Source organism: Calliopsis andreniformis, chromosome 9 (assembly GCF_051401765.1).
Source record: "Calliopsis andreniformis isolate RMS-2024a chromosome 9, iyCalAndr_principal, whole genome shotgun sequence".
Lineage (NCBI taxonomy): Eukaryota > Metazoa > Arthropoda > Insecta > Hymenoptera > Andrenidae > Calliopsis > Calliopsis andreniformis.
In genome coordinates this window covers 15,992,525-16,014,340 of record NC_135070.1, presented here as the reverse complement: position 1 = coordinate 16,014,340, position 21,816 = coordinate 15,992,525, and the positions used below count along the sequence as shown (strand labels likewise).

The window sequence follows — 21,816 nt, the reverse complement described above, 5'->3', positions numbered from 1 at the left end:
CCGAGAGGCAGCTCTCGACGCGGACAGGATCTCACAGAGGTTTTCGGAGGCGTCACGTAGCAGGGTGGCCCTGCACGAGGAGAGCACGCCGCCGCTGCACCTGCCAGGTCATTAGGGTAGACGCGAGCAGGTAGAGATCGACGGCGACTTGGACGAGGGCGAAGGGACACGCCGACATTATGACAGAGCAAGGAATCGGACGGGCGAGGAGGCAGGCGACGAAATCGAAATGACCGCGCGGGAAAAAACTGACGGAAGAAGATTGGATGACTGGGCGAGTCTGCATTGCTTGCGTGAGAAGTTCATTATGCGAGTTCGTTGATCTGAGGAGGGTGGATTCGTGTGGGAATTGGTTCAATATGAAAAATATTCTGAGGTATTAATTAGGATTGAAATTTGTCTTCAAAGACTATGCTAGGTCTGTGTAAACTAAGTTTTCTTAAAACCTTCAATCTTAACCTCAGGATTCCAACTTGAGCCAAAACAATTAAGACACCTACAAAAGGAGCTTTATTCTCTAAAAGAATTCTAACACGAAGGAAAAAATGGAACAGTAGAAGCGTCAAAACAGCAGCGACGTTGAAACAGGAAGAAAACGCGATGGGTCCTGAGGAGGATGAAAAAGGAACCAGGATACGCAGTTGGTAGACCGTGCAAGAAAGAAATAACGGGAGGAAGGGAATTGTGGTCGACTAGGAGAGCGAGGGAATGCGGGGAAGAAGAAGAAAGGGAGAAGAAAGAGAAAGCCGCATGGAGGAGAGGACCAAGGAGGAGGTACCCGTCACGAACTGCGGGCTAATTGTCCGGGAGATTGCTCCTGCAGCCTGCTGTGCGCTGCTGTTGCTGCTGATGCTGCTGTCTGTCCTGCACGTTGTTTCCTCGACCTCGAGCCAACCTCCCGGCGTCCTTAAGATCTTGATCCGCTCCGAGGATCGACTGGATCTTTGCCCCTGCTGCAGCGTGGGTTATTGTTTTGTCGAGGGGAACTTCTATTATTTTTTACTAATTTCAGGCGGAGCTTGACGGTGGAATGCAAAAAAGGGAGGATAAGTGACAATTAACTTGGAAAGTGATGAGGACTAGAGAAGATTATTTTTCAATTTTTCTGGAGCCTAGTTAATCAACTTGAAAGAAGTTTAATAAGTGGAATAATTAATGAAAAACCCTGTAGATTACTGTGTACCGAATTCATAAACTTGCGTCTTCACGTGTCTAGAGAAGAGACGCCAGAAAAATGTCCAGGTCACGAAACGGAGGATTAAGAAATATTTAGAGAACTAATTATGAAATTCTTCTCACTACGAGGTTAATAAAAAAACACCAGAGAGGATCTATGAATATCATGTAACACAGACATCGTGGAAATTTTTGCCTTGGCCGATGTCGGCGCACGGAGACTGCAAAAATGGTAATTTCGAGAGGTGAAAGAACCTATCAATAAAGGAGATTACAAAAGAGGGGGAATGGAGCAGCAAGTAGTATAAACAAGTTCTAGGACCGGCGATTCGTAGAGGCTTCTTAGAAATCGCCAGGAGGCAGCGGTCGATTCTAAGACCATTAATAACAACCGCGAAGAAATGTATTCAATTCCGAGGTGGCAGTGGCCTACCATATGTTACGTGATCACGCGTGCAGAAACCGCGAGCAATTAAACGCGAGAAGGAACGAGAATGAAGTCAATGATAAAAATGACGTAATAAAGCAAGGAAGCAGGATTATTAGAGGATACGCCAGGGCATAATCGGTAATTGTGCACCGTCGTTTGTATTCGCGAACCAGGTGAGCACGAACGCGCGCCAACAATTAACGTTAAGCTGCTAATGTTCCCCCCTTGGGAAATTTATGCGATTTCGATTGACTGCAATTTTATAACGTGTTGCGTAACTTGACCATACAATAGCTGGTTTATCGGCAGAACGAATCGTCGATAAAAACTGTGGAAGAATAAAAGGTAGTGTCTAGAGAAATAAAGCTCCTAATGGTATTGCGATAGTAAACGCAGAATTGCTACTTCCTCTGGGTGAATGTGTACTTATATAGACATATTGATATGGCTGATTTCTAACTACAACTGAATTTTCATTTCTGAAGATATAGAGACATTTTCTCATTTCTATAAAATTCTCCTATAACACAGTTACTTCGACAGACGCACTTCCTCGAGTTACGAAGTCACAATGCTACTCCGCTTCTACTTCACAATTCCTCCACTCAAAGATCAACTCAACCACAATTTATCCCTTACACTCCAAAATCTTAACACCAATCACAATATTACAATAAGCCACAAAATCCATGCAGAAGGGTGAGGCCACCCCATTACTAGCCAAAGCATTAAAACAAACCCAAACCATCTCCAAGTCCTATTCCCCTGACCTGACCATAAATTCCCTCGAAAACAAAGGCATAACGTCCACGGGGAAAGAGTCTCGCAACGAGCCGGCTAATTATTCTACGTCGTATCCCCGGGCTAACGTAAGTCAAGACAGAAGCGAGCAATCCTAAAGGCTCCGTTAATATTCCCGAAGAAATTTATGCGGGCCGTGGCGAACGCGGCTCCGCCATAAGTTACGTAATCCCACACATAGTAGCAGTGTGTGGTACTAGCCCAAGTAGCGGGGACGATAAATCTTCGAAACGCGGTAACTCACGATGTTTCTCGCCCGAAGGAGGCGAGACGCCGCGAGGCGACCGCTTCCCTCGGAGCGGGAGAAATGAGGAAAGGCCGTAGGAGGACGGGGCGAGAAAAAACCAGGCTACGGACGTCGGCGCTGTCGTGCGCCGAGGAACGGGGAAGCCCTCTCCTAGATCGCGGCACGTCGATCGATCGCACGACGCTGCCACGGGATATATAGAGAAATTTCTTGCCGCGGCACGGTTTCTCCTTGTTCCACAGAATGACACGACACCGTGCGCCGCTCCTCCGCCGCAACGACGGTATTAGTTGTCGCGATCGTTCTTGCCTTCACCCGGAAATATCGGATGTGTTTGCTCCCTGCCCGTGTGCATCCGTGATTTATTAGTAGCCCGCGACTCCTTGCCACGATTTTGTAATCAGGTTTGAGGGAGGGAAGTAAGGGAACTAGGGAACTGGGGGTGTCGAGGATGGGTGACTTAGTTCTTAAGGGAAGGAGATATCTGAAGAGAGAGGAGGGGTTAGACTGAATGAGAGTTTTGTACTAGGTGGGAGATTTGAGGATGTAGGCCTTGAGTAGAGTTTGTAGAACTAGTGGATTTAGAGACCCTGAGGGTGATGGATTTAGTTTCAATTGCAGAGGAAGAGGTACTAAAGTGTTTAGATAGAGATTTTTGTAGGAGATAGGAGATTTGATAATTTAGTTAAATTTTGAGTAGATGTAGAATTGAAAATTGATTGTTTCAGTAGGTAATTCGTTTTCAGCCACTGAAGATGATTAATCTGTGCTAGTTTTAATATTGAAGAAGGATACATGGTCGCGACGTCCTGATAACGAGCAAACAGCACCGTAATCCCGATAAACTTCTCGGAAGACTAACAGCTCTGCGTTCAATTATCACCATGGCGAGTATAAGGGAACTACCGCGTGTATACCGGTTATTTCACGTGCTCGACAACGTTAAATCGCGATCGGCTACCAGCTAGCTGAAATACGAACGCAAGAAATATCGCGTGTAAAACACGACGCAGGCTCGTGTCCGTTCCTGACGCGTAGGACGGCCGTGTGTCTAACGAAAGTATACGATGCGTGATACGAGAAGCACTTTCGAAGATTTCGGTCCCGTAGAACCGGAATTGCTTCTAAGCAAATCAGCTGCTTTTTCTCGAATTTACATACGCTCCGAGGGCCGGTGCACCAGAGACCACTCTGGGTAGCGCAGGTATACCGTGAGCTTAATTTCTCCATAGTCGACAGTATTCGATAGAAAATATCACGGAAGCGTTCTAAACGGACCTCCTGAATGATTCATTGGGACTCTAACGAGATATCTTTGGATTTCAGGTGAAATCTTAACGACAGTTTAACGTCTAGGCGAAAGAGAGTCGCGATAAGGACGCTAATTGAGCGAAGACGCGTCGGACTTTTGGTCTCTGGTTTGAAAGATTGAAATATATATTCCAGAAACTCAATATGTACTACGTATTTTATAGTGTTTCTAGAAAATGGAATAGAATATATTAAGTAAAAACCACCTATGTCCTGTACTCTAAAAAAAGGTTATTCAAAAGCTTGTAGATCTCCTTTCGAAGCCCTAGGCTTATCCCTACAAACTTAAAAAGCTTACTAAGAGAACAAATCTATGGCACTCAATCTGATCCTCAACACCTTTCACCCTCAGGATCCAACCGAAACCACTCTCTAAATAAGAACAAAACTCCCAACTACCTTCGTCCTACGAATCTATCGCGTGCGAAACCGTGTTCAAAGTCCCCGTGAAAGGTAGGGACGCAAAGTGTCATTCGATAGCCACGTAGGATCAAGGAGGATCAGATAGGCGGAGAGAGGTTGCTCGGACACGGATTTACGGGGAAAGGTACACGTCAGCGACGGTGGTTAGACAGGCAGGGGTACGATGGGTGCAGAATGCCAGACGCGTAGCAGGAGTTCGGGCCAATGATGGAGCTCACGGCCAGTCAGCCAGTACTAATTAACCGAGGAATGCTGTATCTAGATTGAAATCTGGGTGACCCGACGCCCTGGGGCCACCACCTTGGCTCAACCTCGAGGCTCCGCTCCGCCGAGTCGGGTTCACCGTCTGCCCAGCCACCGTGTACCTGCACGAGCTGCCCAGTCGTACTTGTACACGTGCTACTTTCGTACCGAGACGTTTTCTTGCACGCGACTATGTATGGCCGCGTGACACGGCGTTTATTCCGCTCCCCGACAGACTGGCTGCATCTGTTCCTCAATATTCCGCGATTTGTTGCCTCTTATTGGCTTCTTTCAAGACCACCACTTTTACCACACGGACGATTTTCAATCTCGTCGACTGTATTATATCAGCCGTATTGAGGCTTCAATCATAACGGTGCACGGCACCTCGGCCTTTGTACTGTAATTATGTATTTACGTTTATGTATTCGCGATTTGTTAAACGATTTTTCAGACCACGATCTGGCCTATTATGGTGTAACGGAGATGTCCTAGTTCCTTTGTGCGGATGTTTTTCAGATGTCTGGTGAAGGGTTCTTAAGCGCAGTTTATTAATTGTGGAGTATTTCCCTGGTATAGTGTTAGGAATTCAGGTAATAGGCTTATGAGGAGTAAGTATAAAGCTTGTGAAGTATGAAAGAATGTTTATGAGATTAATTTGTATGCAAGGGATTTCCTTGAAAGCAAGAATGTTAGAGTAAGCATAAGTAATGGTGCTGCAAAATGCAAGTAGAACGATGATAACGTGGCAAATAAAGTGGCAAAGAGCTAGTCTACTGATAGAGTGTCTATTGAATATGTATTTGCTAGAAAGCTTTTCTGCTTTATCAATATTAGCACATTTAGTGTGAAAGTTACTCTAACCTGTGGCTCCTAAATCACTCAAACTCTAGTAATCTCTTTCACCCATTTTCTTCGAAAACTCCTTCGAGATTATCCACAATTATCAAAGGCAAACTATGTTACTACGTCCACTAGCAACCAGCGATCGTCCTTGCAAAGAGCAGAAACATGTTCAAAGTTCCTCAAGGATTCCTCGAATTCCTAGCACGATGATCTAACCACGGACAAACCGGTGTCCCATTTTTATCAAGGATCGGGCACTTTACCTACGACATGACCCCTCGAAGGCGAAAGGTGAATCGCGTGGATGGTGATCGATTCCACGAAAGGCTTTAATATCGACGTCGAATTAACATCGTTTTGGAACAGCCTCGCGTGTTTTCGAGATGATGCATCGACTGGAGCCAAAAAGGTGCCTCGACAGTTCTTATATCAGGAAGAAACGTTTCGTGGAAATCTGAAGCGAGACACAGCCATTTATGGTCGTGAGCGCAACATGATCGTGGAAAGTCATGGATAATGGAGGCAGAGCGTTTTTTCTTAATCGAGTACGTGGAAAACAATGAATGCTGGAATGGGATCATTGCGTAAAATGAGGCGGTACGATCGACGTGGATAGATAATTCAGTTCGCAAGTCGTGAAAGAAATTCTTGTAATCAAGAGAACTATACCCCCCACGCTGAGTATTATATCCCTGTATCATGTCGGTGATCGTAAAAGGTCACTATGTTATTTTACCCTCTGCTATCTGCCGCCTAACCTTTACCGATCGGTATCAGTGATCTCATTAGAAGTTAACTATGAAATGTCGTATCACCTCGACCTGGATTAGAATCATTCGACGTTTATTAAATTATCGATTCAATGGTGGTACAAATTTTCTGATTTTCAAGAAAACTAGTCAACTCTTAATAGACTGTGAAATTGATCGAAAATTTGTTACAATTTTACTCAATTAAATCATGAAACAAGACTACCCACTTCCAGTCCCATCAACTCAGTGAAAGGTGCAACAATCGTTTCCCTCAGTCACGTGAAAACGTTCTCACTTTCCGTGGATCGTTTCCACTGTCCCGATCGGATCACGAGCGAAAAAAGCGACTGCGTACCGCTGAATCTCGACGGGGCCACTCGATCACTTCCTTTTGACGCTTACTAGACCGCGTCGATGTTGCGGCCGACTGGTATTAATCCAACCAGTGATATAATGAAGCCTTTTTATCGGGAGACCGGTATCCGAGATGGCAAAAGTGCAGAGGTCGCTCGAAGAGGTGAAGCCGTGTACCGTGATTTTTCTCGTTCATGCGTCGTCGGCCACGGGATCGGAGGTCGATGGACAGAGATCGTGGAATTCAACGATCGTTGGAAATCACGTAGAACGATTTCAATCGAACATGAATCCTGTGGCTTCGTTGTGTCTCAGGACCTCGGAGCCTGACCCACCGCGTCAGCTCCAATTCATCATTGCGATTCTAGACTGCCAACGAGGAAGTGCGCGATGCAATACGATAACGACGCGATACGCATCAATCTGGATGGTAATAATCGGTTGCCAGGCAACAGGAAAACCATTACCGGGACCTGTCGATTATTTAGCCTAGATCGCGGTTTCCTGCTCCGAGGATCGACTTTTCTTCTGATCGAGTAACTGGATTCTGGGAAAAGGTGGAGTTGACAGGAAGGAAAGGTCGATGGTGTTCTAAATAGAAGGTGCCTTGTCTCGTTATAAGCTTGTTGTAGTTGTCATTATTTTAGCGAGATTATTTACAGAGGATTGGAACTTAGGTTTCATGAACCTTTATTTTCAGTTTTAAGATAGAAGAGACAGGATAATTGGGTCCTGAAAAGTTCTCGTTGCATTGCTGAAGAGATTACAACGAGATGTTGAAAAATGTGATTTCACAAGTGTAATATTTTATAGTGGAATAGCTAATCAGAACTTCTCTGAAACCACTATCACTCTTTGCTAATTCCAGTTTGCAATATACATATTTTCCTATACTTGATATCAAGAAACATGTCACCTATAATAAAAATCACTTTCAGATGTAGCCCATGGTACAAGCAATAATAATTTACAATAATTTCCTAATTACTACGTAAATTGTGCAACCTGTGCATACCTTATTGTCTCATAAATTTTCAAGTTATCATAAAGTTAACATAGCAATTAATTAACGGCAAATAGGGTGTTTAATATGGCACCGAGCAACGACGTTCACGGACTTCATTAATATTAATCACACAGGATTATAGTCAATTAACTACTTAACGTTTCTCTTTAAATACCAAACATCTGCAAGCGAGGCGACTCGCGAATTAGACGAATCAGAAACCATAGAAATTAAACAAATTTCACAAGCTGTTCTCGCGTAACCTTTCTGAATCGCTATCCAAATATCCTTCAACGTTTAATTGTTAAAGAAATTACCAATTCTATATTTCCACTTCTCCACCACTTCTCATACGAATCGTTCAATTCCTTTCCATATGACTCACACACAATAGTATCTAGAATAAATTCAACTCAATCGTAAATTGACTTGCCACAAAATAAAGAATTGAATCTTAGAATTAATAACCTCATACATCGATTAATTTTTCTAAAATCGAAACGAGGCTCATAAGTTTCACTGCAAAGTTACTGTCGGTTCTCCTTACTCTCAAACGAATTAATTACAGCCAACAGTAGACGGGCAATGAAGAATAGCATTGTAAATATTCTACGCGTATCAGATTATGCTCGTTAAGAGGTGCACGCTAATTTATCCAGCGAAGTTAAGGGGCGACTGGCCCGAGTTAAGTTGTCGCGCAGGAGTTCACAGACTTTCATAATTCAGCCTACGTTATTACACAACTAATAATCCCTCCCGAGGAAACGTGGTCGCTTAATACTCGGACATGGTCCGCTAATTCTATCGCTTAATCGGAACCGTCGGTCGTTCAGCCCGCGTGTATCTACTTGTCAATGTTTCAGATTCGCAAGTGCAACCAATCTGTTTGAGCTTTCGATACGCGCGTATCACCACGAATCTGTCCTTCACGGTTCACATGCGTTTTCGTTGAGAAACTATCACTGTCTCCCGATCTGACGTTTTGCAAAAGGGAGTCCGAAATCTCCTCTGATTCTTAAGATGCTTTTCTATAGAGGAAGTATTAGAAGTAATTTTTCTATATATTAGAAAATTCTCTAATATCTGAAGACTCTAGGATACCTATGTACAAATTTCTAAGAATTCGCCATAGAGACAAAACTAACAGAGTAAACTATTTTCTAATTTTCCAAGGTACCAAAGATCCAGCGTATTTCTAGAAAAGCGTTCAATCACTGTATCAAATCTTCAGTCGACTAGAATACAAAATACCTCGACGAAGTCAGTGTCGGAGTCTCCGAAGACACCTAAACGAAAGAATAGCGTCAATAACGAGCGTCAAAATCACCTTGTCGTCGGTCGTAACCGCTCATGGACGCAGCTAGATAGAGGCCAACGCTTCGACACGCTCGTAAAACCACACTGGTCGCAGCGGATCTCGCTTTGGGGTTAAGTTGTCACCGTGGCCGCTTCGTAAAGAGGTTGGGCCGCGGCGATGCCGAGGGGAGCATTAAGCGTGGAATCATCCTAAAATATGGCCGGATAAAAACAGCAGGCTACGACCTGCGGGACGCAGTCAGGTCGGGTTACGCATCGGGTTTACGAACGACTGACCTCCGGTCTGTCCACTCGGATCGTAGGAGGCCAGGAATGGAAAATAAACCGAACTCGGCCAGGTAGAAATACTTGGATCGTAGGAAACGGCAGATAAAGTTCCTTCACCAATTGGAGGTCTACAGGTCCTCTGCTGGGACGCTGGGTTCGGGGATCCTTGGGCAACTGGGTTCAAAGTTCAGGTGTGGTACTATAGTAAGACGATTTATGTGGGTGGAACCATCGAGGTTCTACTGTAGTATCATAACGATAGAGATATACTGAAGTTGCAAGAGCAATAGTGCTTAGAAGATTTTACAGATTTCATATCTCTACTTTCTCTTTCATCGATTCATCCAATAACCTTCTCTTGCTTTAAACTCCAAATTATCAGTCTTTTACTCTATGCACTTTCCATTTTTCATACTTCACTTTTGCTTCTTCTTGTCCGTCTATAAAAATGTCTCTTTTTGTTTTCAACTTCTAATTTTCTGTATTTCATCTCCTTTTTCCCAGAATGAATATTTTCTCGATTTTTGCGAGCCTCGTCGTCTTTCTACCCAAGCCAAGCACTCATAACATTGCGCACAGTATACGCGACGTCGACCGCAACGGTGAATTTCCTCGTTCGACCGCGATCCGCCCGTAATGATCCGTGCGGGTTTTCATTGGTGTGAAATACGCGACGTTTACACGCTCGTTTCGCATCCTCCGCGGCGAATAGCCTCGCGTACCCGCTGAGCGTTATGCCAGTCGCGAAGGAGGAAAATGGGCCTGACCTTGCCCGCCACGCCACGGAAATGGAACGGTTTTATGGAGAGCTCTGCATCCGTTGCTTTCGGTTCGGGGCCTTGAAGAGCAACCTTTGTGGTCATTGGGAAATACGATGACGGTGGCGAGGTGACCGTCACTTGGAGTTAGAGTGACCAAGAGTCTGATATTTGGAGTCTGTACTGTTGAAATTGTGGGGGTGTTAGTGGTACAGGAAATGGCCTCTTTTTTTTTTTACAGAGTCAGGTAACCGAGAAAGGGATTTTATCAGTGATAAAGTAGGGACTCTGAACTATAGTTGGGAATAATTCTTGAGAAACTCGGGGTCCCTAGGTGACTCCAGTCTCGGTATGCTAGGGGTTAATTTAGGTTCTACTTTACTAATTCTGAGTATAAGAGAAATTCTAAGCCATAATAGAGACGCACTGTTTAATGGAGCGATTCCTCAAAGGAAATGAAAAAGAAATATATAGAGAAAAGTCACTCGATTACAAAATGCAGCTTAGTATCACTCGAAACCATTTAAATTCCCCTAGAACTTACCCAACACTCGTCACAATCGTAAACCTCTCGCGCACTTACGTGTCACTCATAAATAACAACTAACCACTCGCGAGTTCAAAAGCAGAATCAAAAGCAAATCGAGCGCGAGGCGAGTGCGCAGGAGGCACGAAGCGTAACGAGAAAAAAGGAAATGGAAGCGACGAGAGCAAAGCGAAGGAAGCGCCAATAAAGAGGGCGATTAAAAGGTACACGTACGCGGTCCGCGAGGGAGAAGAAAAGGAAGGTGGAAGCAGTGCCTGAGGCGGAATTAAGCGACATTAAAGCAAGACGCTAAAAAGGATGAGGCAGAAAGGGAGGGGCTCGAATTAACGAAGAGAGTCGAAGCGAGCTGGGGGATCGCGACGGGGAAAAAGGGGGCGAGGATCGAGGTAAACGAAAAGGAACGAATCGCGGGGAGATTAAAGAGCAGGTCGAAAAGGAGCAACGCGAAAAAAGAAAACGAGGTTCGAGGGGCTGGTTGAGAGAAGGAGTCCAGGAGGAAGCAGCGGCGTTACGTTTACGCCCACCGAATCCGTGACGGAGCGGAGCAGCCGGAAAAAGGTAGAAAGAGACATTTAGAGGCCTGAACGGGTATACCTTTACGATACCGTCCTCCGCCATAAACGTCACATATCTTTGGCTAAAGAGAGCTCATAGTGGCGCCCCTCCCGCGCTCACGCTTCTTTATTAACGACGCGAATCGGCGGACTTCCGGGACCAAGTGGGAGGAACGGAGACTCGACCGTCGCGAAAGAACAAAGGCAGATGAGTCGAAGGGATCGCTGAGCTCGGTTGCCCTCTCGAAACAATTATGTCGCCAAAAAGGCGAGGAGAGGATGGATGGGACGAAGGACGAACGACGGAGACCGGTTTTGTTAAATACTTCTTACTCATCTTCGAGGGATGATGGGTCAAGGGAACTTTGTGTTCCTGAGAAGAGGTGTTGATTACGGATCTTTGGGTAGATGTATAAAGTCTACGGGTATTGGTAAAGATAATTTTAAGGACATGTCAGGTTTAAATAGAATTCCAAGTTCTTAATATGGTAGAGTTATTAGTATTGCTATAATTGTAGATTTAAAAACTGTGGAATCTCGTTTAATTAAGGAGAGAATTAAGGCGAATATATGTGTATTTATATTGTGGAACTATATTTCATTTCAATAGAATGACTTATATATCTCGTCATATTACTTGCACATTCAGCCGTAATAAGAGAATCGCGTCAATAACAACTTCATTAGCGTAATCCGATTAAAAGCTATTTATTCTCATAATCCAATATCATATCTTCTTTTATAGACCCAAGCGCAATATACGTGTATAAGACATTTCCATAATTTCTTTAATATTCACAGCTCTCAATTTATATCTAGGTAGATCGGCTTACTGGATAGTACAGGTGAAATGAAAATATAGGTAGATATAATTGAATCCATAATTTCTGAAACCAAATCTCTCGAGTTTATTACAGTATTCAAGGAATTTCGAAGCATACCTAATTTAAATCTAAAATCCACGGAACTATTATTCTCTGCTCTAAAAAGAAAGATTATCCACTACACTTGCATCAACGAAAGGAAAATAAAAATCGAAGCTGAACACCACCCAACGAATTCCAGAGTAAAACTCTCATTCCAACTCTCTAAAAAATTACCTTCCTTGACTCGAATCCAAAAGTTCAACTCGAGAACAACTTCCAAAATCTCAGTCTCTCTCCATTACAGAATCCCAGTCGCCAGTCACCAGTTGCGGAATCGAGTCCTCTTTCGATTAGGAGAGGCAGCAGCGCCTTGAACCTCTCCGCCTCGGTATCGAGGGTTCACGACAGAACGATCCGAAATATCGGCGTAAAAACGCGGTCCAACGATTTCTCTGGGAGCAGAGGCCGCGAGGGGGGACAAGAGGAAGAGGGCAGCAGCCCGGTGTCTCCCGATTAAGAGCGAGCTTGCGTTCCAAGGCGGTCGTAACGCCGCTCTAAGAGCCCGTACCTGTCCACGGCCGGGTAATACCTGAAAACATGTCTCTATCACGAAGGGGAATCTCCCTCGTCCGGTAACGCCTTCGCATAAAACCGACGTTTTATCCCGTCTCCGGCGGCCGCGACGTGTTTACGGCGTTTCTATAGTCCACGGTGTAATAACCAGCGTCTCTCGTTGGCCGAGGGGGGAAGATCGAAGGGGTTAACAGAGGGAAGGGAGAGAGAGAGGATATTTTCACGGGGCGGCGTCTAAATTAAGAGACGGGAGCGTAAGGTGGCGCCGTCGAGTATCGACTTTTTCTGCCCCTTTTCCGGTTTCGCCACACAGCTACCAATACCTGTGATTCAGACAGAGATACACGAGCAATCTTAAGTGCCTTCCCCTTTCTACTTCTTGTTTTTCGATCTTCCTGCCTTCGCGTCTTTCTTTTTTTTCCCTTGCTGCTCTTATCTTTGGTACAGTTTCAGTCACTGGGATGGAGGAGTTTTGGAGTAAATTGGGAAAGTTTGTGAGGGGAGACCTTACACAGTGGGGGTCCTCAGGATCACTGAGGGATAATGTTTTGTTTTAATTGGTGAGTAGGACCTGACACTCAAAATCTCATCATACAATTTATATCTCTAGTTATTTTCACAATTTTTAGAGACACTATCAGGTAACCAAATACCTAGAGTCCTTGCTTCAAATTCTCAAGAAGAAGAGAATTCCCCCCTAAAATAAAAAATTAAAACCCTGTAGAATTTACAAGACCTACCCCCAAGAAAATCGTTACCTATTACACTTCTGCTAATATTTAACCCAGACTCAAATCAACCTACGACTGTCCAATTAACACCTTCAACTGATACCTTCTCCAAGTTTCCTAAGAAACTAACAGAATTCCCTCCCAACGATTTTTCTCCCCTTTCCAATGGAACGCACTGAATTAGAAAAATGTGTGCCACGACATGAGTGGATTGAGTTTCGCAGCGACGAGCACAGCCAGCAGAACCGATCAAAAAATTCACACGGTGAAAGAAAACGGTGAACGACAACGATGTGTTGGTTCTGCTAGCCGTTTGCAAGAAGGACAGCGTTTTGTATTCCATCAGCGTCTCGTCTGGGTTGTCATACCGACACGCCAGCGACGACACTCTGAGTCTTCGGTACGTAGTTGGTAGGCAGACGTGCCAACCCGACGGCTAAATATGTTCAAAGTCACGGATCCACCGATCGGCTCTCGGTCGACAGGTATGCACGCACCTGTGCTTTTGTTGTTCTCTCGCACAATCAGCTTTCAATTTTCAACGTGTTCCGCGAAAAGGCGAGACTGCCGCGTCTTCAACAAAAGCGAGAGTCAGCTGATCCCGCTTCGCTGATAATGGTAAGAGCTTCTTCACTGAATTTCTATTTGTGATGGCAGGTGGAGGTAGTCCTGCAAGATGGAGTTGAAAATTGATTTTTCTTAGTTTTGGTGGGGGACAACTTGTGAAGAATCAAAAGCCAAATAACTCTTACTAGTAGGTATGCAATATTTAGAAATGTTGAAAAACCCTGAAGGAACTTGTTTCAACTATCTTAGGTGGTTGTGTTATAGTCGAATGCACTTGACAGGAAAATGCATTCAACTGGTGTCCTCATCGCTATAATGTAAGAGTAGCATCGTCTATTACACTCCTAGGTGATTGTACCGAGACTCAAGAAGACTTAAACCACTATTCTCAACGCTTCCAAGAACTGAACTCGAAACTGATAAGCTAACCACCCATACGGAATATTATACTCCAGAAAGACTGGATGAACCATCAATCACAAGCACCTTAACTACCTCAAATTTCGTTCCAGCAAATTCTCAGCTATTCTACCAACAGTCTAACGCCGTTGGATCGAAAACCAGGAAGCTTCGAGCCTCCTCCATCTCGCGACCCATCTCGTTATACATATATCAGGGCACACATTCAATCATCTAACCGATAACGATCACCGTTCGGATACCTCGGGCTGCAGATTGTGCAGTGGATCGATAAAAGTGGACTATTAAAAATTCAGTCACTGGGCTGAGATCGATCGTTTGACCACGAGCGATCGACAACGATTGCACGATTAAAATTGACTTCCGCCGGCGCTCACGCGACCGAGATTTGCTAGGGGATTACGACGTTGTTGTTCACCGCGACGCTGACCGCCATAAAAATCGTTATCTGACCGAGGGGCCGAGTCATTTGCATTTTCATAGGGCCGCGAGGTGTAGTTCACGGCTCGTTAGATCGGCACTGTGCAACGGGAGCTATCTGCACGCGCTTCGACACATTTCACGCATCTTATGCCCTCTCGTTAAAGTCTCCGAGATTTCTTGCGTGAGCCAGCGCGCGAATTCGATCGACCGCATACCGGAAAAGTGAAATCATTCTGTGGACGATATACTGTGGCACGAGTTTCATTAACGTAGGCATTCCTTCGGTTGATTGGAATATACGTGGAATCGTTAGTGAACATTTCTGAAGAACTAAGTACATATGTAGGACGATGTAGGTATAATGTGTTACGAGTTATGAGACATATGAATTTTGTTACAGCATGATCTCAGTAGAACTCTGTTCTGGCTAGAAATCTCAATTTTGTAGAACCCTCACTCTGATGGAATCTTTCAGTAAATAGAATCTTCTCTTTGATAGATTCTTTAATTTTAAAAACTTGTTAGTTAAAATGCACCTATAAGATCCCCAAAGATCCTCAACGAATCCTCAACATGAAGACATCAACAAAAGTTCTACATCCTCGAAGCCTCGTATTCAATCTTATACCTACGTCCTTGCATCTTCCACTGTACTGAAGTGAAGTCTGCAGCCTCCAAGCACAATGACAAATCTGCCTGGACTTCTTGAACAAACATCGTCTTGAACGTTCACAGCAATTACGCTCTAGCCCCGTCAGAAAGTCTCGCCACCTGGTGCTCGTCCGATTAAGACATCTCGAACAACTTCGATTCGATTCTCATTTTATGGAGTTGACCGTCCTCCCATTCTGATAGCCCGTTATCGACAGTCTCTCATACCTAGTAGATAATGACGCCAGTCAGACACGCGCTTTCTTTCCCTCGGCAAGAGGCGCGTTTCCCCCGAAAGATAAACGTGTTTCGTGACGTCGCACCACGCACGGAAGGCATTCACCATTCGCAGGGGCAATTAAGCGACGTGACTCGTACGTTTCGTGGTATGGAAACGCCATGACGCGATTAAGGAATCCCCCTGTCACCTGTCGGAGCGACAGGGCGCCAGGAATCGTTCGCACGCGCCTACCGTTCCGTCGGAATGAACACCCCATTCCCGCATTTATCGATTCCACGATTCCTTTAAGCCTTGTTTTTTCCATGTTTGGAAGGTAACAAGGCATTTCAGGGGAATTCAGTTATAGAAGGAATTGTATCAGAAGTAGAAGAACTTTTTAATTTCAGGTAACATTTTTCGAGATCAAATCAAGATCTAAACAATCTTAAATAGAATATTACTATCCTCGAGTACTCACATGACGATGAGAGCCCTTATGTGACACAATCAGCAGGCTAGTGTAGAACAATCAACCCAAAAGTGGTCCAGGTGACCAAAAGCCGAGAGAAAACAGCAGCTAATTTCGTTAAGCTCGTCCCCTGCTGTTCGAGAAACTAATAGCTGCGCCATTATGACGGAAGCGGGAGCCGCCTCGAAATTGCACCGCGAGCATTCCTAATCACGTTTCCCCTGAGACAAAGCGCGGCGGCGGTCGTGGCGACGAAGAAAAGGAACAGCAGGGAAATGGTCAGAAGAACGAGGAGGACGCAAAAGGCAGGAATAGAAAGACGGTGAAACGAGAAAAAGTGGCAGACCACGGTGTGCTCGCTCGAGGTGGGAACAAAAGCCGCCTTTTCTCCCCCTCTGCCCCACCCCTCACCTCCACACCTCACTCCTCTACGTCTACGAAGGCTTTTGGCTCGCCACCACGTACCGGGATCACTCGTTCACCATTGTGACTTCTTGCACGTATGAAAAACCACAAAACCACCGACGTTATTTCGCGGCTGCGAACACGAAGGGTCTCTCTTTCCACGAAGCCCAAACCACGTAATACCCCGGGCCCTTTCGTCCCTCAGCTGCCCCCACTGCTACTTTGTGCCTTCATTTGATCCCGCTCCAGGCCCATTACCCAGCACCAGCCCGAATCAGCTTCTCGTTGATCGACAGTCGTCGATTCCGTCCGTGGATCCCCGTGATCATTACGGTGTCACTTATCGGGCGAACACTCTGCGCCCAGAGCACAACTAGAGAAAAAAAAAGAGCCTCGCTGGATTCACGTGATCTGTTGCCGACGCCTTCGAGGACTCGATAATGGACGCGGTAGGAGCAGTCGAAACGATGGCGTGACAGGATTTGTCGTTAGGAGATAGCCTGAGTCTAATTATAGAGAATTGTGGGTGATTTTTGGTAATTAACGAGACTGACTTTGTAGAAGGTTGCTCCTCTGTTCCCAGGTGATTAAGACCTGTTCTGCTAGACGATTGTTACGTGTTTTTTCTACATCGTCCACGAGTAATGATCCACGGAACCGTAGCCTTATCATCTATGCTCCAATATGGCGAAGAAAGTCTACACGCAGAAGACACTAGGCTCAGGGAGACCGAAATCAGAGCTATAACTGATCATCTTTGCAGAATAACCACTAGGTGCACCTGAACAATCACCCCACATCTAGTTCCCCTTGGGTCAAGAAAACTGATTCACGGAGACTCGGTGGAGCTCCTCCAGGCCTTATCACAGCTCAATCGCGGTCGATCCAGATGTTTATCATAATTGCGCTCTGTTCTCGCGAAGAAAAACGACCGGTGGAACTTTTTAAGCCCAAGTTGCAGAAGGCAGTGGCCGAGGCTCGGGCATTTATCATATCTCTGGCCCGGTTTGGCGAAGAAAGCTGATACACGGGCCAGGCCCTCTAATCGCAGAAAATCGCGGTCGACGTTGACGTTTATCGTAACCGACGATCGCGTGCCCCGAGACAAACTATCGAATCATGCGTCCGCCGGTTGTCGGGGCTCAGACAAATTAAACATGACAAGGTGCTGGCGATACGTGGGCGAGACTCGCAATCAGTCGTCGTTAGAAACTCACTTTATGCGGCTGCGTCGGCTACAATGGACGCGAAACGATTCCGCGACCACACGCCGATCCATTCAGCGGGTCTCCTCCTTGACGGTTGCGGCTCGAACAACCGAGAAAACTTGTCCCGCCGGTCGACACGTCCGCGGCCAGTTTGGAAACTTAACTCTCGATCCGAGGCGGCTCTCGTTTTTCTGCGCCGCTAGACTCGCGTGTTCCGCTCGACACGCCGCTATACGCGCCGCGACGATTTTCCTCCGGGTTATGTAATTGAATTAACTTCATAGCGTGACGGTGGTTTCTGCCTGGCTGTTGGGAAGAAGCAGGACCGAAGGGGATATCATTTCTTGTTACTTCGTGACCAGTGTGCCACGAACCGAGGACCTGACGTATTGCTTTCTGGGAAGTGAATCTTCGGATGGGGTAGTTAGGGGCTGTTGATGATGGCGAGAGGATTGTTGGGCATAAGGAGGAAGATTGTTTTCGAGAACTAAGACTTTATTTTTGAGAAGACTGTGTTTTAGGTGATACACTTGTTTTAAGTGAATAAGTACCGAAAAATTCTCAAGTAGTGAAATTTCAATAAGAGTCACAAATAAGTACCTACAACAGATTAGATAGTAGGCAGAATAATACACTATCAGACTTAAATGTGAAGTACATAACTTTTAAACGCAACTCTAATCAATCATGAATCTCTCTCAACTTGTCGACTAATTCTTCCTCCTCTGCCACATCCAAGACCTCAAACAATAACATGCTATTCGATGTAACTCACGCAACGTCTTGTCAGAAACAATGAAACCGAAACGAAGCCGCGATTCAACCGAGAGCTGAAGAAAGGCTAAACCCAAATACTTTGTGAGTCATAAATAAGTCAAGCGGACATTTCGCGTTTGTATTTTGAGCGACAGCTAATATTTAACTCCAGCAACGGCAACTATTGCAACTGGTACGACCACGATCCACGAGGACTGCCAAAGGCGAGCCGTGTTCCCTGACGTAAGGCGAAGGTCGAGGATAACCGTCCGTTTGCGAGCCTCGTGGCTACGTGATTCCCGATGGAAGTCCCCACGAGAAGACCCTACATGGCGCTTTCAACGAGACACGGGGGATACTTCGACCAGAGATCGTGATTCCTAGAAACCGCCCAGAAGAATTTCTCGATAGTACAGGCTACGAGAATCGACGATTCGAGACTTTTCCACTCGGTTACTCTATTGGGAACTAAAGAAAGCTATGGATGGATTATAAGGTCCCTGGACTGAGTACAGGTTGCAACTATGAATTGGACTCTTTCAAGTATTCTTAAACTGAGTAATGTTTCTTTTTTAGGAAATATAGTTACGACTCAATAGAATGGATCTATACGATCCTTTTTCATAGATTGTTCTTTAGTCCTTAGAATCCCAATATTATCTCACAACAAGATTAAATTCAACCACATGTTCCACTCAAAATCTACCACATGAAAGTCAGCAGTATCCTTCAATCCTCGTATCAACAGTCCTTTCATAGCTATCCCAAAATCTCTCAGGACACCGAGTCCATGTTGATAACCACGGACCACAAGTGTGCCAGCGCGAAAAGATTAATGGCGGTAGCGTTGCTCCGGCAAAATAATTGAATGACTTCCAAAAACCACTGGCGTCCAAGGACGATTCAGTCGTGCGGCACGATTAATCATCGAGAACCGAGAAACGGTGACCACGTTTATATCCCGCCACCGAGAACGAACATTAATCCCATTAGCAGCCGCGACAAAGAGCGACGCTTGTCCACGGCGCGCCGTTCGCCATTACCTGGGCCTTATATCATGACGGATTCGTTCCACTGGGATCGTGGCTGTCACCAAATCACTGGCTGCGCAGAGTGTGCCGGTTAACGAAGAGGCATCAGTCGAAAGATAATGTATTCTCCGTGAAAAAGCCAACGATCGCCGTCGCTATTGTGTGGCAAGCGTTGCACTTTGTGTGGCTCGCGAGACACGCATGCAAATCACGCGACAATGTTGGTTCATCATTTTCGCTGACCGTCAGCGCGTTGGTCCATGTTCGCGAGACCCTCGGCTATTCTACTGTGGTCAATAGGAGAACCGTTCGAATGAGCGTGGAGTCACGTAGAATTAAACTGAAATTGTAGACTTCGTTATCTTGAAGAGACGAGCAGGCTGACATTTCGAGATGGATCTTTACAAAGAGAATGGTTGATGTTTCTATAAAGGCGTTAATGAATAGACAAGCGTACGAGTTAGTCGACTGATGCTTCTGTTTGATGTTTTTATTGCAGTTTGAGTTTTCATGATTCGAAGACTATATGGGAATTAATAAATAGAATGACAGGGAACCTTTGCTTAGATGGATATTTTAACGTGTAAATTCTTTCAAGAAAATGAAACATGGTTATATTTTTCCTCATTCTTTTGACTAGAGTCAAGCCAATTTTGTGGATTTTTAGAATTGAGTTAGAAATGTTATTTTAAACACTTCAATTAAAATACACGGTTTCTGACATCGTCAAAAATCCCTTAAATAATATAAAGTTTCGCAGCATTTTGTAGAACAGTAGCAAACAGAAGGTCCACTACCCTGAAATGGACACACAAAAATCGTCAAATTATTCCCAGATAGTCGTCCAGGGGGTAATTTCGTCGGCAGAAGAAAAAGAAATCAGCGAGGACCTTCTTAATTAGAAGAGACCGACGAATAGCCGAGCTCGATTCGGCAAGATAAGGCTATTGGGAAGCTTGGGATCTAAGTGGGAGCCTATTCGCTACCGACAGCTTCCAGAGGCTCCTAATTGTTAAGATCGAGAGCCGTAATTACACACTTCGACATTTACTTCCCCTGACCCTGCCAAGATACCCTAAAACGTCCTAGGGATTCTTTTTATGGTGAGAGTTCCAGAGGGTTCTACCTTAGGAAGATTTTACAGGTCATACTGATGAAATAAGATAAAGTCTTTTAATTCCCTAATACAGTGACTCTACTTTCAGAACCTGCTTTCAAATAATTCCTTGATTTATGCTATAATATTTTACTTCCAAGAATACTTCGCTAATATTATTTTCAATGATCTATCTATGAGCGACGTATTAAACACTTTGTCAAATAAGTTATTAACACTCAACGAGCTATTTCATATTTGCTTGGCTAACATAATTAGGAAAACAACTGTAGCTCTAGTCAAATCATCGACAAATGACCCAGTAACGATCGAACACAAGTTCTGCTGTCGTTACATAATTTCAAACGATCGTAAAATATAATTTGAGATTCGTTATCGACGATCGTGTTTGCGTCTCGCACGCCAGAGCATCGAGCATGAATTCCAGCAGCGGAGAGAGACGCCTACTTTGGCGCACATGTGTTTTATAACTTCACGCAAGTCGTCACCGCAAACGGCATCCTGTTACACCCTTGATATAAATTTGTCCACTATCAACGTGTACCACTGATAGAGTAGTTCGTGTCGCCTACGAGACCTAATGTGAACGAGTACGCTCGCGCAATCCTCACGTATCCATAAAACGTCGCAGATAACATAGTTTACTTTCCAAACACGTAAATTCTGAGAGGGTTCACTATCTATAGTTATTTAATGGTACCAAACATCAGACTGAAATTCAAACATTTCGTCATAATTCAATGAAATTTTGATCGATAAAACGTTTGTACAGGCATTATAAAGGAATACTACTGCAAGTCGGAGTGTATTGAAACACTGAGAAATACTAATGATAAATGTCATTCGACTGATAGCATAAAAAATCATGAAATGAGCCACTTCATTACGAAGATTACGAGTGTCGTAAAGTTTGTTGATTTATCTACTACATCGTCTAGAAAAAATTGAGGCCTATTGTTCTTTGAGAGACTTAGAAATGAATGACGACGTGTAAACGAGACCACGTACAGCGGGATACTTAATAAATTACAGTAACAAGAAGACACATGTTAGAAAACTACTTTGAATGATTCAAGTACTCCAAAACGTCATCAGAACCTCTATAACTCAACTAATCACTCCGATCGACGATTACATTATTAATATCTTTTCCATCTCGAGGTTAAGCCCACCATAAATCACGCCATCGTTCTCTGACAACTGATTCACACCTTCCTTGCTATCCTCTCTTAAAATAATTACTAGCTTCCCGACAAGTGTCACTTTATTACTCCAATCAGTCACGCTGGAGTGCCTCGAACGGAAATGTAACATAGAAGTAACGCGAAACACGAAGAAGCTTCTATC

At 44.7% G+C, this 21,816-nt stretch overlaps 1 protein-coding gene across 1 annotated transcript in view; it reads right to left on the bottom strand.

Moving 5' to 3' along the window:
• Positions 1–21,816, bottom strand: part of LOC143183829 (uncharacterized) — a 118,594-nt gene that overhangs the window by 96,590 nt on the left and 188 nt on the right. The gene's annotated exons all lie outside the window — the stretch shown is intronic.